General features: G+C 49.8%; 1 protein-coding gene across 2 annotated transcripts in view; it reads right to left on the bottom strand.

Annotated features, from left to right (window-relative positions):
• Positions 1-5,164: 5,164 nt before the first annotated feature.
• LOC128122843 (histidine-rich glycoprotein-like) overlaps positions 5,165-15,140 on the bottom strand; it is a 100,340-nt gene continuing 90,364 nt past the window's right edge. Inside the window, exons 3-4 of one of the 2 annotated variants that reach the window (XR_008222516.1) lie at positions 7,764-7,984; positions 5,165-6,752 (exon numbers count right to left, since the gene is read on the bottom strand). The gene's annotated coding sequence lies outside the window, so the exon portion shown is untranslated. Of the gene's footprint in view, positions 6,753-7,556; positions 7,985-15,140 lie in introns of those variants that run through there. The other variant, XM_052758608.1, reaches the window with a different exon arrangement.

Genomic DNA, 15,140 nt, shown 5'->3' with positions numbered 1-15,140 from the left:
CTCTGCCATCACCCCTACCTCCCTGGCTTTTTTAACCCAATGGTCCTGTGACCATGAGTTATTTCCTGGGCATGAATCATACAGCCCCATTAGCCAGCACTCAGGCACAAAGGTGCGGATGTCACACTTTTGGAGATCTGTCCCCTGGGAGGCATTCATCCTAGACGAGAGATGTCCTGAACTCCTCGCTGTCCTCAGAAGACGCCAACGCTGCTGTGGCTTTCTGAGGCAAGGTGATGGCCTGAATCAGGACACAGTAGCCCGTGAGTCTTTCCCAAGCCAGAGGGACTCAGGGATTTTTCACTCTTTCAGAGTCTGAAACGCCCCCCTCTTATTTCTTCTCACTAAGATATCATTTCTACAGAAGATGGGATGTTAAGACTGTAAGATCCAGAAGTTGAGAAGGACCAGAACAAAGCCTTGTCTTCTGATTCCGATGAGAAAGCTGTACTCATGAACCACAGGAGCTGTGGTTCCCTGCATGAGACCTGAACAGGAGCAAGCCAGTCAGCGTTCTAGGATGGAGTGGGAAGGGGTTTGTGAGCTCTTACCCTTACCTGAGGAGCTATGGACATGGGGGAGAGTCATGGGGGAGAGTCAGTTGTCGTTAAGAGGTTTGGCTCCTGATAGGTCAACCACACTCCAGTAGGTGGCCCTACACCCAAGAGCACAAATTGGAGTTGATGAGTTGTTTAAAAACCAGGACATGAAGTTGGAGAGTGGATATGGGGAGAGTTAGGGGGTGAATATGTTCATAACACATTATATGAAATTCATTAAAAAATCAATGAAAATATTTTTAAATTAAAAAAAAGACCTGGGGGAGTGTGGCCCAGGAGACTACCCTAGATGTGTTTCCCAGCATCTTTGGACTATAAAACAGCAACAACAAAATGCAGGTTGCAGTAGACAGACCTGGGGTCCTAATCCTAGAGAGAAAGTAGTTCCCCTCACCTTCAATGTCTCCATCACTTGTTCTTGGATCACCAAAGCAGAGGGAGGAACCAAGTGATTACGTGATAGAGTGGCTACAGTCCTGGCATCATGGCCTGGCCTGTTCCATCCCTGAGGCTGGCCATTCCCAGACAGGACACTCACAGCCTCTCCTTATCATATGTGACTACACCTAGGTAAGTCTCCGAACCATAAGAGAGACACACAATAGGCTGGAGGATTTGGAGTCTCCAAAGGGGAAGCCATAGCTGTCTGAAGTCCTGAGGCTCTGCCTGAGGATAGGCTTAGCTTTCTTGGCCTGGACCACAAGAAGGGAATCCCTATGTGAAAGAGGAGTACTCAGAGCCTTCTCTCGTTGGAATCCCAAACAGAGCCATCTACCCAGCTTCTAGAAGCTTCTCTGGCAAGAACTCTACTGACATTTGTTTCTCTCTACTGCTAGCAAAATATCTGAGTGAATAAGAAACATTTGAGCAACGTATACACAAGGAAAGGAGGGAGGGAAAGAGGCAGGGAGGAAAGAAAAGTCCTTAATCTTAGTTAGCTTACTATTACTGTGATGAAACACCATGACCCAAAGCAACTTGGGAAGGAAGGGGTTATCTCCCTCTCAGTCTCATGTCACAGTTCATCATCAAAGGCAGTGAGGGCAGGAACTCATGAAGGGCAGGAACCTGGAGGCAGGAGCTGATGCAGAGGCCATGGAGGAGCGCTGCTTACTGGCTTGCTCAGCCTGCTCTCCTGTAGAACCCAGGACCACCAGCCCAGGGATGACACCACCCACAATGAGCTGGGCCCTCCCTCATGGATCACTAATTAAGAAAAGGCATTACAGTCAGATGCTATGGAGTCATTTTCTCAACTGTGGTTTTCTTTCTGATAGCTCTAGCTTATGCCAAGTTGACATAAAACTAGTCAGGACAGTAGGAATCTGCTGGATTTTGTTTTTTCTTGTTTGTTTTTTGGGAAAGAAAAGGCAGTCTCACCCCTATGGTGTGAGACTGCAACAGGTATTGAGGAAATAAAACCCCATATTCTTCTTGACAACCCAACAGATCAGTTTCTTTCCTGAGACTCTGTTTCTTCCCCCTGTGAAACAACACTGCCTTGTGGGTTTGTTTTTTTTCTGTTGCTGTTATAAAACACCAAGACCAAAAGAAAGAAAGGAAGAAAGAAAGAAAGAAAGGGTGTGTTCGGGCTTACAGCTCCAGAGAGATAGAATCCATCCCGGCAGAGCCGCCATGGCGTGGCAACAAGAGCAGGAAGCTGGCTCACTTCATCCTGAAATGATCACATTTTCATCCACACACAGGAAGCAGATCAAGAAAAAGACAGGGAGCAGGGTGGGGCCATCAGCCCTCAAAGTCCATCCCCCAGTGAGGTACTTCCTCCAGCAAGACTTCACCTCCTCAAGGCTCCATAGCTTCTCTCAAAGAGTGCCACAAACTGAGGATCGATGTTCAAATACACGATCCTGCTGAGGGGGGCACTTTCATTCAAACCACCAGCCCCTGCTCCCCAGGGTGTATGTTGTTCCTCTACGGTCACTGTAGGCCTTTGCCTAATGCCAAACATGTCATAACCACTAATAAGAAGTCACCATCACCACTGCTGCTCTGGTTCAGAAGGAGCCCTCCGCAGGTTCAGGCATGCTATAGCCTGGTCTGGAAGCCAAGAAAGGGCATATCTTGCCCTTGAAGCCCTGGAGAATTCTCCAGTCTTAGAGAGTCAGAGTTTGCTCCTGCCTGGACCTCAGAACTGACCTGGCCACACGTTCGAGCAGCTCTCCCTACTTCAGGCTCACATCTGCATTCATGGCTTCCTGCACCCCCACGTCCCATTCCCACCACGAGCAGGGGGGTAGGGTGATGGGCTCTGCAGGGTCTGCAGCCCTCAGTCCCTCACCCTGAGCTTGAAGAGGAGTGGAAAGGACTTTATTAAAATGGATGTCAGCACTCCGGTCAGCCCTCACCCAGCAGCTTACACTAAATTATTAATCGCCCGCAAGGACGCTGGGGGCTTTGCCATTCGCTAACAGATGGGTTTGGGCCACATCTCTGTGTGCGGTGCTGATGGAACAGCAGCAGGGAATGAGTGTGGCCTGGGGTGCAGAGCCCAGTGGGGGAAGAACTCAACTAGGACCCCCCACCAGACACTCCTGCCTTACCCGCCAAGTTCCCCCCACTCCTCTACTTCTTGTCTCCTGCCAAGGGACTCTCTTAAGTCCAGCAGGAATCCGCGCTGCCCAGGGCAGCAATGTCAATAATCAATGTTGCATGAGGGCCTACTTTGTGTTCAGCATTCATGTGAATTATTTGATTTAATCTTCACAGTGATCTCACAAAGAAGGTGTCTCTAATAGTCTTTTGTAAGTGAACACACAGATCCCAAGGTGGTTCATTGCCCAAAATTGTATGCTTGCCAAGTGACAGACCCAGGGCTGAGACCCATGACCCCTGGATGTCTGCAACCATTCCTCTGTCCTGTCTCCTTGGTGTCTATCTGCCCACTCGGGGTCCTCGGCAGCTCTTGTTGTCCTGGACCTTGCACCCTACTCTGTGGGTGGATTAATCCAGTGGGTGGGAGGCTCCATCATGAGGGCTGAGAATGCTGTTGTCCCCTGAGGAGACCCCAGAGAAAGTGCAGGGGAGAAGAAAGCCAGAAGAACTTAATCCTCCAGGCTGGAAAGCCTTTCCCTAAAAACTGGGATCTCAGGAGTGAAAACAGGTTCTTCACAGGATCTGCATTCCAGGGAGAGGCAGCTGCTATGGGTACAGCCCACAAGCCTGTCCCACGGCCTCCCGAAGCCGTGTCCAGCTGTCCCCTGTCATTACTATTTATTGTAATTGCTGCATTTTATTAGCATTCAGTCTCCAAAGGGCATTAAGGGTAAATGGCACTTCATTTAAACCCATGAATGACTGAAGATTTGGACTAAGGAACAGTAAACTCAGTGAAGGGGGGTGGGACCATGGCAACAGGTAGACGCCTCAGACTGAAGCCAATCAGGAGTTTGGGGCTTTATTTGCTTACAAGTTGAACAGAACCAAACCAGTTGGGGATAGAAAGCCCAGGCAGCAACTTTGAGCAATTCCAAAGCCTCAAGGTTCCCAGGTTAAGGAGGCGAGACAGCCGAGTTAGACCCCCTCTGGCCTGTGGAGGCTCAGACGACTCAGGACACTTCCCATACAATCTCCCCCGGTCCCACGGCTGCACTTGTCTTGGGGGCCCCGCAGTGGGACTCTGACCTGCTCCCTGAAAAGCTGCCCCTGTCCTCACCGTTTGTCCTCCAAGCCCACTTCCAGCTCTGGGTCCAACCCCACTTCTCCATGGAACCTGAAGCATCAGAGGATCCGCTGCGAACCTTCCCAGCCAGGAATTCTCAGACTCATTTTCTGGCTCCCTTCCAACCTCTCCTCCCTTCCCTTCTTCTTTGTGGACACTTGCATCCTCCCTGCATGAGAGGAGTCCCAGTCAGGTATTTGCTGGATGGGAGGCAGCTACCTCTCCACTCTTGCCTGCCCAGGGGCAGAATCAGCAAGATATCCCTCCTTTTACCTGATACTCCCTCTGCCCTTGAAAACCTCAGAGGGAGGGGAATCCTTAAGATGGCTGTTTATTAGCAGCTCTTGATGGCATTAGCAGGTGAGAGAGCATGGTAAAATATAGATTAGAGGGAGGGGGAGGCACGAATCACGCCGCCATTTGTCCTGGTCCAAATGTCATTATGCGTTCCATCGCGGCATATTACCGAGATGATTAGTGGCATCAAATGACTTCTGAAAAATGATTATATGCCATTAAAAGCATTAGTCTGTCTGAAACCAGCACAAACAAATGGCCGTGCAAGGATGACTCATTAGCTGAGGAGGCTGGGAGATGTGGCAAGAGCTACAAGGCAATTAGAACAGCCAACAGGTTGGAGGGGGTGAAGGCTGCTGAACCCAGAGCCACACTCAATGGCCAGAGACCTGGACCCAGATGGCACAGGGGATCTGTAGGATGCAGGCTGCTCCTGGGGGGCAGAGCTGAGGAGATCAAGGGCTCTGCCCGCTCATGGCAGCAGTGTTCTGGTCATCTCCAACATCTAGAGAAGGGAATGGGGCAGACGGCCCTTCAGGGTATAGCAAAGGACATTTGGAGAGGAAAAAGAGAAACAGCTAAGCTTAACCATAGAGGCGAGTGTGCTGACGGAATGCCATAGCAGAGGTCCCTGGAGGGAATTTTTTAATTGACTCTTTAAAAAAAAAGAAAAAGAAAAAAGTTGGCTTGGGAATCACAATGTAATTTACAACGACAGGAACATTTAGAGAAGCTATCGTTTGGGAGATTAAAAAACATTCCTTGAATATATACCAACAAAATAGCTTTGATATGACAGCAGAAGAGGAAAAGAGTCAAAGCGCCATCGTTTCCGACATTTTCCCCAGTATCTGAATTCCAGCCGCAGCCTCGAAGTGCAAGGTCCGCTCCGTGGCAGATTTTGCTCCCGGCAGTCAGGCCTTGGCTGTGAGGAGACCTGAGAAGCAAGTGAGCACACCATCGCTTCCCTCCATGGGTGCACAGGCCAGCCTATGTGGCATCCGACCCTGGAGGGACACTTCAAAGCAGACTGTGAGCCAAGCAGACTCCACACACACCCTGGAGTCCCCGCTTCCCGCCTTTCTTCTCTCTCCCCTTCCACGCTGGCGTCCAGCAATACAATGAGTATGACCTGAATGGGAAATGTCCCCACAGGCTCCTGTGTTTGAACTCTTGGTCCTAGCTGGTGGAACCTTTGGCACATGGGTCCTAGCTGCAGACTATGGAGCTATAAGAGGAGGGCTTACTGGTTATAGCCAGTCTCTGTCACAGTTTCTATGCTTTCCTGCTCAGCATCACGTAATAAGTAGTTATCATATGGAAGGTCATACGCCACCGTGTCATACACCACCCACTGCCATGTCTCCCTCCACCACGATGAACTGTATCCCCTCAGACCGCAAACCCAAATAAATCCCTCTTCCTTGAGTTGACCTTTCACAATGACACCTAAATAACTGGTACAGTGGTGGCCAGCCTGCCCAGATGGGCCTTGGACGGTCACCAGGTATGTCGAGCTCAATGCAGCCTGGACAGCCCTATTCTTTACATAGCCTAAGACAGTCTAATCCTGGAGCTGAAGCAAGGCCCACGAACTTGGTGTCCAGGCATCAGGCCATGCTCTGGGCTCTGTGTTTGATCTCTTTCAGCCACACCTGTGAGGCAGGTGCAACCATTAGATGCATTTCGCAGGTGAGGAAAAAAGTCTAGAAAGATCACAGAGACTTCACGCCCACACCATGCACCCCAAGATAGAGAAATGCAGGCAGGGATTCCCCAGAAAGGGGCTCCTCTCTCAAAGGGGACCAGAAGAAACACTCCCCACTGCACAGACACAGGATCTGCCTTCCCAAGCATGGTAGCAACTTTGCATACTCCAGTAACCAAGCCCCCTGTGACCATGCACAGGCTTCCTGGTAACTCAACTTACAGGGATGCAGTGTCCTCCACTGCTCCTGGGACAGACAGCCTGGGATCCCCGGGAAGAGGCAGACCAGGATGTTGGGAGCAGCTTTGTAGTCTGCCTTGGGACACAGGCTTCAGATGGGTTCAAAGGCCCTATCCAGCTGCATGGACAATGTTTGAGGGCCGGATCCAGCTGTAGAGACTGCAAGCTGAAGGTTCTCAGGCAGCACATGAGAATACCCTGAGGAGCCATTAAAAACTAGTGATGCTGAGCTGTGATGAGGAGCCTCTGGTCACTGCGACAAGAGTATCTGATAGTTAAAAGAAGGAGATTTTGTTTAGCCTCACGGCTTCGGAGGGTTCAGTGCATCACAGTGAGGAATCACGGTGGAGCAGAACAGCTCCCGTCACAGTGCAGGGAGCAGAGAGAGAAAGCCCACCCCAGAGGCCTTCTCCTCTTATTCCATCTAGGCTATCAGCCTATGAGACATCGCCATCCATACTCAGGGTCCCCTCCCCTCAGCTAATCCTCTCTGGAAATGCCCTCAGACATACAACCAGAGGTGTGCATGACTAGTCTCCATGGCCCTTCTTGGGGCCATCAAGTTGACAGAGGAAATTAACCGCACGGGCCCCAGTCCCGCTAAGGCTCAGAACTCCCGCTCCTGCCCAGCCCTTGACTACTGCAGATGAGAGAACTGGGGCTCACTGAGGGGAGGCAAATCCAGAGCTGAAGAGCTACTGGGGCCAGCCAGGAACTAAAAACTCCTGAAGACTTCCCTCCCTCCCCCCCCCCCCGCCCCGCCCCTCCTCCTCTTCACCTCTTCTCTCCTCTCTCCCTCCTCTTTCCCCTCCTCCCTTCCCTCTCCTCCTCTTCCTCCTACTCTCTTTTTCTCCTCCTCCTCATCTCCTTCCTCTCTTTCTCCGCCACCTCCCTTTCCTTCTATCTTCCTTTCCCTCTCCTCCTCTCCCTCCTCCTCCTCTTCCTCCTCCTCCTCCTCTCCTCTCCTCCCTCCCCTTCCCCTCTCTTCTCTTCCTCCTCTTCCCCTCCTTTCTCTCCCTTCTCCTCCCCCCTTACCTTCTCTTCTCCCTCCCTCCTCCTCCTCAGCCTCACCACCGTCATCTTCCTCCTCCTCCTCCACCTTCTTCCCCTCACCACCTCCTAGCCACCACTGCAGGGTCAAACACAGCTGGGGCTGTAGAGAGGCCACAAGGCTTTGGCAGGTGAACCTGGAGGCTGTCACTGCAGTTGACACCTGTCACAACCCCAGCTGCTCTGGGCCTCAGAGGCCAGTACATGCCGCAGCCTTTTTCCTGCTTACAGAATCAGTGTCCATCAGCTCAGAGCCGTGGTAGGTCTCCAGAGGCCATTCCTGCCTCTTCCCTCCAGGACTCACTGGGGATACCCAGCCCGATTTGCAGAAGCCCAGACAGGCTGTTCTTCATCTTTGTGGAACTTGGCTTTGCTGCTCCTGTCGATGTGAGCGCAGACCGTGGCATGGCATCTCACAAGCGTGGGGCTCCCACTGCTTTTTCCTTCATCCTGTTAGAAAACCATGAAATCACTTTCTGCTACTTGTTGTTGTTTTTTTTTCCCCCTTTCTCACTGAGACAGAGAGCAAAATGATATTTGGGGATGGTCTGTTGGTGTCTCGGCCGCAACAGGGCATGAATGCTTGCGAGGTTGGTCTGCTGGAGTTCAAGGCTGGCTGCTATGAAAGATTAAAAACAACCATTTGCAAGACCTCTGCTTCCTCATCCGACTGCCCTTTATCTCTCTCTTCTTGACACTCAAATAAAAGAGAGAAAAGAGCCGGGCGGTGGTGGCGCACGCCTTTAATCCCAGCACTCGGGAGGCAGAGCCAGGTGGATCTCTGTGAGTTCGAGGCCAGCCTGGTCTCCAAAGCGAGTACCAGGAAAGGCGCAAAGCTACACAGAGAAACCCTGTCTCGAAAAACCAAAAAAAAAAAAAAAAAAAAAAAAAAAAAAAAAAAAAGAGAGAAAAGAAAAAAAACCCCCCCCAAAAAAAGGTAAAGAAACACAGTAAAACACCGCCATCCCCACCCCACACACAATAGCTTGGAACTACATTTTCTTGTTGTTGATGCTCAGTGAATACAGTGAACTGTCAAATTTATTTCAAGGCCATTACACTAATCTCTAGGTCCTTTATTAGCATATCTTAATTACACATAACAATGGGTTTCATCATGACATTTTTATGTATGTACACAGTGTAGTTTGAACACACTCATCCCTCCCCCTTACTCTCTCTTGTACTCTTGGCAATCTTCATTTTTTTTCCTCAATTAGTCTTCCTGTTATAGATATCTATTTACACACATGTGCCTACTTGTGTAAGTAAGTATATGGTGTATGTGCACATGTGTATGCAGGTACACACGCCTGTGCGTGCAAGAGGAGGCCAGAAGAGGGTGTCGGTGTCCTCTGACTCTCTCTCCCTAGTCTTTGAGGCAGGGTCTCTCCCTGAGCCTGGGGCTTGAGTTTTCTCAGCTAGGCTGGAAGCCATCAAGCCCTAGCAATTCTGTCTCTGCCTTCCTTGGAGCCGGGGTTGCAGGCGTGTGCTGGACGCCTACCTTGTTATATGAGTGTTGGAATCCAAACTCCAATCCTCATGGTTGCACAGCAAGTGTTCCTAAACTCTGAGCCATCTCTCCTACCCCAACCAGTCCCCCTTCTATTTTCATGTGTGTGTGCGTGTGTGTGTGTGTGTGTGTGTGTGTGTGTGTGTGTGTGTGCACACGTGCATGTGGTTTTTATGACCCAATGGGGTTTGTTGGTATTGCTTGCAAAGCATGGGTGGAAGTTTGTTTACAGGGCCATGTATACCTTGCCAATGGCTACACCACTCAAGAAAATATCTCCCCCATCAACATCTGCAGATAAATCCCCAGTGAAGAATGAGTCCAAGCCCCTTCCCCTTCCATGACAGGGCATGGCAGACTCAATCATTTTTGTTTATTTGTTTGTTTTTGAATTGAATTTTGAGACAGGGTCTCACTAAATAGACTGAGTTGGCCTCAAACCCAGAGATCTGCTTGCCTCTCCCTCCGGAGCTCCGCACCAAAAGTTCTCCTCCTCATTGAGAAATCAAACCCTGGTTTCCTGAGTGAAGGCAGGGACAGTCACTTGTAGTAAAGAGGAAGTCAGTCTAACACTTCACACCTTGGTTCAGTTCTTCTGCAGCTGAGTCTTTTTTGAGTCAAACCAACACCCACCCTCTCAACAAAATCCAGTGATCCCCAAGACTATTCCAATCGCTCCTCCAGTGACAGCTGACCAAGCAGCTTTCTACTTGGTTTAGAAGGCTGGTTTCAAGTCTGGATAGCTAACAAACCCCGAGATACCTTGGATGTCCACCACTCAGAGCCCTCAAACACATTTGTAGCTGTAGTTGTCACAACTGGGTTTTTCTGGATTGGTCAAGTGCCATAGCCCCGACCCAGTACACCCAAGGATCTACAGCTACCCTATTGATCCCTGGCCCAGAAGGCTTTGTGCTCCCACTCTCCAATGGACCAGAGTCACTTGTCTCCCTTCTAGCAAGTTCCACCAGCTATCGCCAACACAGGTAAACTGCAGATGACTCAGGAATGATTCAGGCCTCCTTCAGCTCAACACGCTAAGCTTGTGACATGTCATCTCCCAACATACAACTGGACAAAAGCTTCCCAAACCTAAGCTGCCTCACCTAGGAGCAAATATCAGAGATCCTCTCATCTCTAAGGCAAGTCTCAGCTTGGGAAGAGTAAAGAATAGCCCCTGCCTGCTCCACAACCCCAGAATCAGGACAGAAGTCTCTACCCCATCTCTGACACCAAGAACCCAGTCTGAGCCAGCGAGGAAATGTCCAGGCATCTTCATCTGTGAAATGGGAGCTAAAGGAACTTGGAAAGGTTTTCTCCATTGCTGTGCCAGTAAATAGTATTCCAGACTCGGAAAACTTCTCAGCAGCCTCCTTTGGTCTCTGTACCCCCTAAGGCTGGGATCGTCCCTAAGGAAACCCAGTGCCATTTAGACTGTTCAAACATAAGGAAAAAGTCTCATTAATTTCTCCAAAGGTTGCTACCCTTCCTGGTTCTGTATCAGAGAGAGAGCAGAAATAGGCACAAAGTTTGCTGGAGAAGGGATCTGGTATTGAAGGCAGTTTCTGCAGGACACTGCTGTCCTGTTCATTAGAGGTATCTAGTACTCAGTGCAGACTCCCTCGGAGCAGAACCCACCCTGTTTCATGAGCATGTCCATGGCCCCTGGACCAACAGGTGGCTGTGCAGTCCACAGATGACCCAGGGATCAGTGTAGAGCTGCGACACTGTGGATGCTGAACAGAGAATCCCATGTTCACTGCTACCCTCAGAAAACATCAACCTACCCTCCTGGTTTTCCTGGAGGCTCCCTGACCACACCCATCCTGAACAGGACATCCAGGCTATTGCCATGTCCTGCTATACTGGCAGGGCCTAGTTGTCAGCTTTTCCCTCCTTGCACTCTGTGCCACTGACAGAGTCCCTTCATGCACAGGCAGGTAAGGGCAGCTCCTCTCCTCTCAGCTCTGGTTCTATCCACGTACCATTGTTTTAGTTTCCTTTCTGATGGCACAATAAAAAACATTCTAATCAAAAGCAACTTTGGGAGGAAAGAGCTTCTTTGACTTACACTTCCAGGTCATAGTTCATCATTGAGGGAAGTCAAAGCAGGAACTCAAACTGGGAAATCTGAAGGTAGACCTGCTTGCTATTGCATAAGGTGTTGCCTCTGACCAAAGAACTCACTCAACACTCAAGACAAGGAAGTACAGCAGCAACCATGGAGGAATGATGCTTGCTGACTTACCCACAGGCTCATGCTCAGCAAGCTGCCTTATACAGCCTAGGACCACCTGCCTAGGGAATGGTGCTACCCTAAGTGGGTTGGGTCCTCCTGCATCAAAGAACAAGCAAAACACTGTGGTGATATATTGTGTACCCTAATAAAATTGGCCTGAAGACCAGAGGACAGAACAAGCCACTAGATTAAACATAGAGATCAGGCAGTGGTGGCACACACCTTTAATCCTAGCACTCAGGAGGCAGAGATCCATCTGGATCTCTGTGAGTTCAAAGCCACCCTGGACTACATGAGATTGATCAGTCTAGGAGAGAAAACAGAGCCAGGCAGTGGTGGCACACACCTTTAATCTCAGTACTGGGAAGCACACACACCTTTAATCCCAGGAAGTGATGGCTGAGCGGAGAAAGGTATATAAGGCATGAGGAGACATGAACTAAAGGCTTTTTCAGGCTGAAGCCTTTTCAGCTGGAGCTCTCACAGGCTGAGGAGTTGGTGAGGTCAGAGGTGGTGGCTGTGGCTGGCTCTGCTTCTTTGATCTTCAGGCAAAGTTTATTAGGGTACACAACATATCACCACAGGGCTCAGTTAGAAGAAATGAGTCATTAGGGGGGCAGGTGGCAGATGTACCTTTGAGGGTCTGTCTTGTCCCAGTACCTCCCTCTCTGTCTCCCTACTTCTTGCCTTCCATGAGTGGAGCAGCTTTACCAGAAACCACATCTCTTTCTGGCCTCCATGATGATCTGCCTTACCACAGATCCACAGTGATGGAGCCATCCAGTCATGGCTGAATCCTTAGAAACTGTGAGTCAAATCTTTCCTTCATCCCGTAAGCTGATTTCCTTGGGTATTTTGTCACAGTGGAGGGAAGCTGGCTGATACAGGCAGCAGCATCTCTACCCCACGGCAGTAGCAGCAACTTCTGGGAAGTATCCTGTAGCCAGGGCAGGAGGCTTGACAAAGACCACTGGGAAATTCTCACAGCATCCACCTGGTACCTACTGTTCTTCCCGTTTTATAGATAAGAAAACTGACAAATGTCTGGAGCTCCTGCCACTAGGAGACTGGACTGTGACACTGTGTTTTGGTCTGTTTAGAAAACTTTCTTATTGTTGGAAATACTAAAGAATCGCTAAATCATACTAAAGATTTAACTTGACCTCATATTCATGAGAGAACCAGACTGATGTTATGACCAATCTAACGAACCTAGGAACGGTCGACTCACAAGGCGTGAAGAGAAGTGGGAGCGGGACTGTGAGCAGACCAAACTGGCCTTTTCCTCAGGAAGCCCAGAGTCAATGCAATCTCAGGACAGGATTTATTTCCAAGTCTATGGACTAGAATGTTCTGCATTGTTATTGGGCGTGTCTGAATTACAGGGTTGTAAAATAGCTTGAAGGCACTGGAAGGCCTGGGCCAGCCAGCCTGCCCTCTCCACGACCTGTTCTCCTTCTGCCATAGCGGTGAAGCTTTCGCTCAGTCCGGATTTCTATACAGGTGCGCTACAGCTTGACTACCACCCTTAAAGTTGGTGGGTTGAAGACTTTAGTACCCAGATATGAATGTTGAGGATGTGAAGAGGCAGAGCTTTGAGAAGAGGTCGCAGGGACTCCTTCCTCGTGAATGGGTTAATGCTATATTATCAAAGGCATGGCTTAGTTAGCACAAGAGCGAATTAGTGTGACCTGAGGGGGTCCCCGGTTTGCTTTGCTTTTGCATGGGCTTGCTGGCTGGTGTGATGTCCTCCACCATGCTATCACAGGGCGAGAGGGCCTCGCCAGGTTCAGGCACCTTAATGGTGAGACAATGCTGTTCATAAATGGCCCAGTCTGTGGTGGTCTGGGATAGAGGCAGAAAATAGCAAAGCGGCGAGGGTTGACAGGGTCTGATGATCCCAGTGCCTCACTCTGCCGGGTGAGGGTGGTGGATGTGGGGACACAGCAGTCAAAATTGTAATGGGGCTGGGGGTTTGCTGGAGAGATGGCTCAGTGGTTAGAACATGTACTGTTTTTGCAAAGGACCCTAGCTCAATTCCCAGCACTCACATCAGGCAACTTACAACTGCTTGTAACTCCAGCACCAGGACATGGCCTTAACCTCAGATACATGCACATATACAGACATACACACATGCACATGTAAATAAATAATAATAAATTTTTAAAAAATCTGACTGGGGATTGATTCATGGGCTGAGGAAGAAGGAGTTAGCTCAGGGGAGTGTGATCAGGCCACAGCCGCATCCCAGTCACAAGGAGGAGAGAGGAAATGCTAAGCCCAGCTTGGCTGAGCACTTAATCCCTCAGGCCCTCCTTCAAATGCTTTAAACACTTTTATCCACCTGTGAGGAGGGCGTGACTTCTGCTCCATCCAGCAGGTGAGGAAGTTGAGGAACACATCCAGCCACACTGATAGTGGGAAACAGAGCCAGATGCAGATTCCAGAGCCAGTATGTAAACATCTGTGCCTTACAAACAGCCAGCAAGGAAACGCTGAGATGGTTCATGGTGAACAAGCAAGAGTGAAATGGTAGGTCCGGCTGAGCCTTTACAGGTCTGGAGCCTTTAAAAGACTCTAGAAGGTTCTTTCTCCCTTGGGTTCCTGGAGAGACCTTAGCAGCCTTCCAGCTACCAAGGCTAATACCCCTACAGCCTTTTCCCCCAGAGAATCTTGACTTACAACCCATCATGGTACCTAAAATGCACAGCGTCCGCCTCAGTTTCTAATCTGCAGGTGGGACTGACTATTGCAGAGCAGGCGGTGCTGGGTTAACGGGAGGCCTAGGGACATGGACCGGTGCAAAGGCCAGGAAAGCCTGCCCGGCACCCACTGGCACCCAACACAGGCTGGTATTACCAGCTCCATTACTACAGATGGGGAAACAGTAACAAAAGGTACTTTTTTTTTTAATGTTTAGGGAGATTTTCCAGGTCGCTGACCTGCCACCACCTCTTAGCAAATGACAGGTCCAACAACCAGACCAAATGGCTTCACCGCGACCCTGAGACAGCCTTAAGAAGTCACCCAAGGCCTGGAGGGATGTCCTTAAGCCACCTGAGAGCTGGAGAGATGGCTCTATTGATAAAGCACTTTCATGAGACCCTGAGTTCAGATCCCCAGCACCAGTGTGAAAAGCCAGCCATAGCTGTGGGCATCTGGAATCCCACTGTTGTAAATTAGTGAGCTCTGAGATCAGTGAGACCTATTTCAAAAAAATAAAGTCATAAATGACAAAGGAAAGCACCCAATGTTATTCTCTGGCCTCTTCATGTACACACACACACACACACACACACACACACACACACACACACACACCAAGCATGCATGCACGCATGTATGCACGCACCCATGCATACATGCACACATGCACCTGACCTCTGCTTTTGATCAGAGCTGAGTGACTGGCATTTCTGGGAGCCAGGTCAGGGCTTTTAGGACAGGCATCAGGCCTTTGTAAGCTTGTGCTTAGCTTGAAGAGGCACAGTCATGTGGAGCCTCAAGTACTTAGCAGCAGGGGCCAGGTGGGCACCATGCAGGGGCCCCAGCTCCCACCTAGCTGGGGTCTCATGCAGATGGACCTCTCCCAGACGCAGCACCACTGAACCTGGCCCCCGATGCTGCCAGCCCCTCATGCCACCGTGTGCACTGTACACAAGTATAAATCCAGTCAGTGCAGCCAAAAGGAAAACTCTTTAAATGTCAGATCTTCAGAGATGGTTCAATTGAAGGAATATTGATTGTCACAGAAAATATTCTCACTTTATTCACCTACTTAGGCTGCTCCCCGAGGCACGTATGAATTCATCAAATATTGTCACAGTGCATAATAACGCCCATTCTCAACA

This window comes from Peromyscus californicus, unplaced genomic scaffold (assembly GCF_007827085.1).
Source record: "Peromyscus californicus insignis strain IS unplaced genomic scaffold, ASM782708v3 Scaffold_3__1_contigs__length_106647218, whole genome shotgun sequence".
NCBI classification, from domain to species: Eukaryota; Metazoa; Chordata; class Mammalia; order Rodentia; family Cricetidae; genus Peromyscus; species Peromyscus californicus.
Note: the sequence above shows the minus strand (reverse complement) of the source record. Positions and strands in the feature narration are given on the sequence as shown.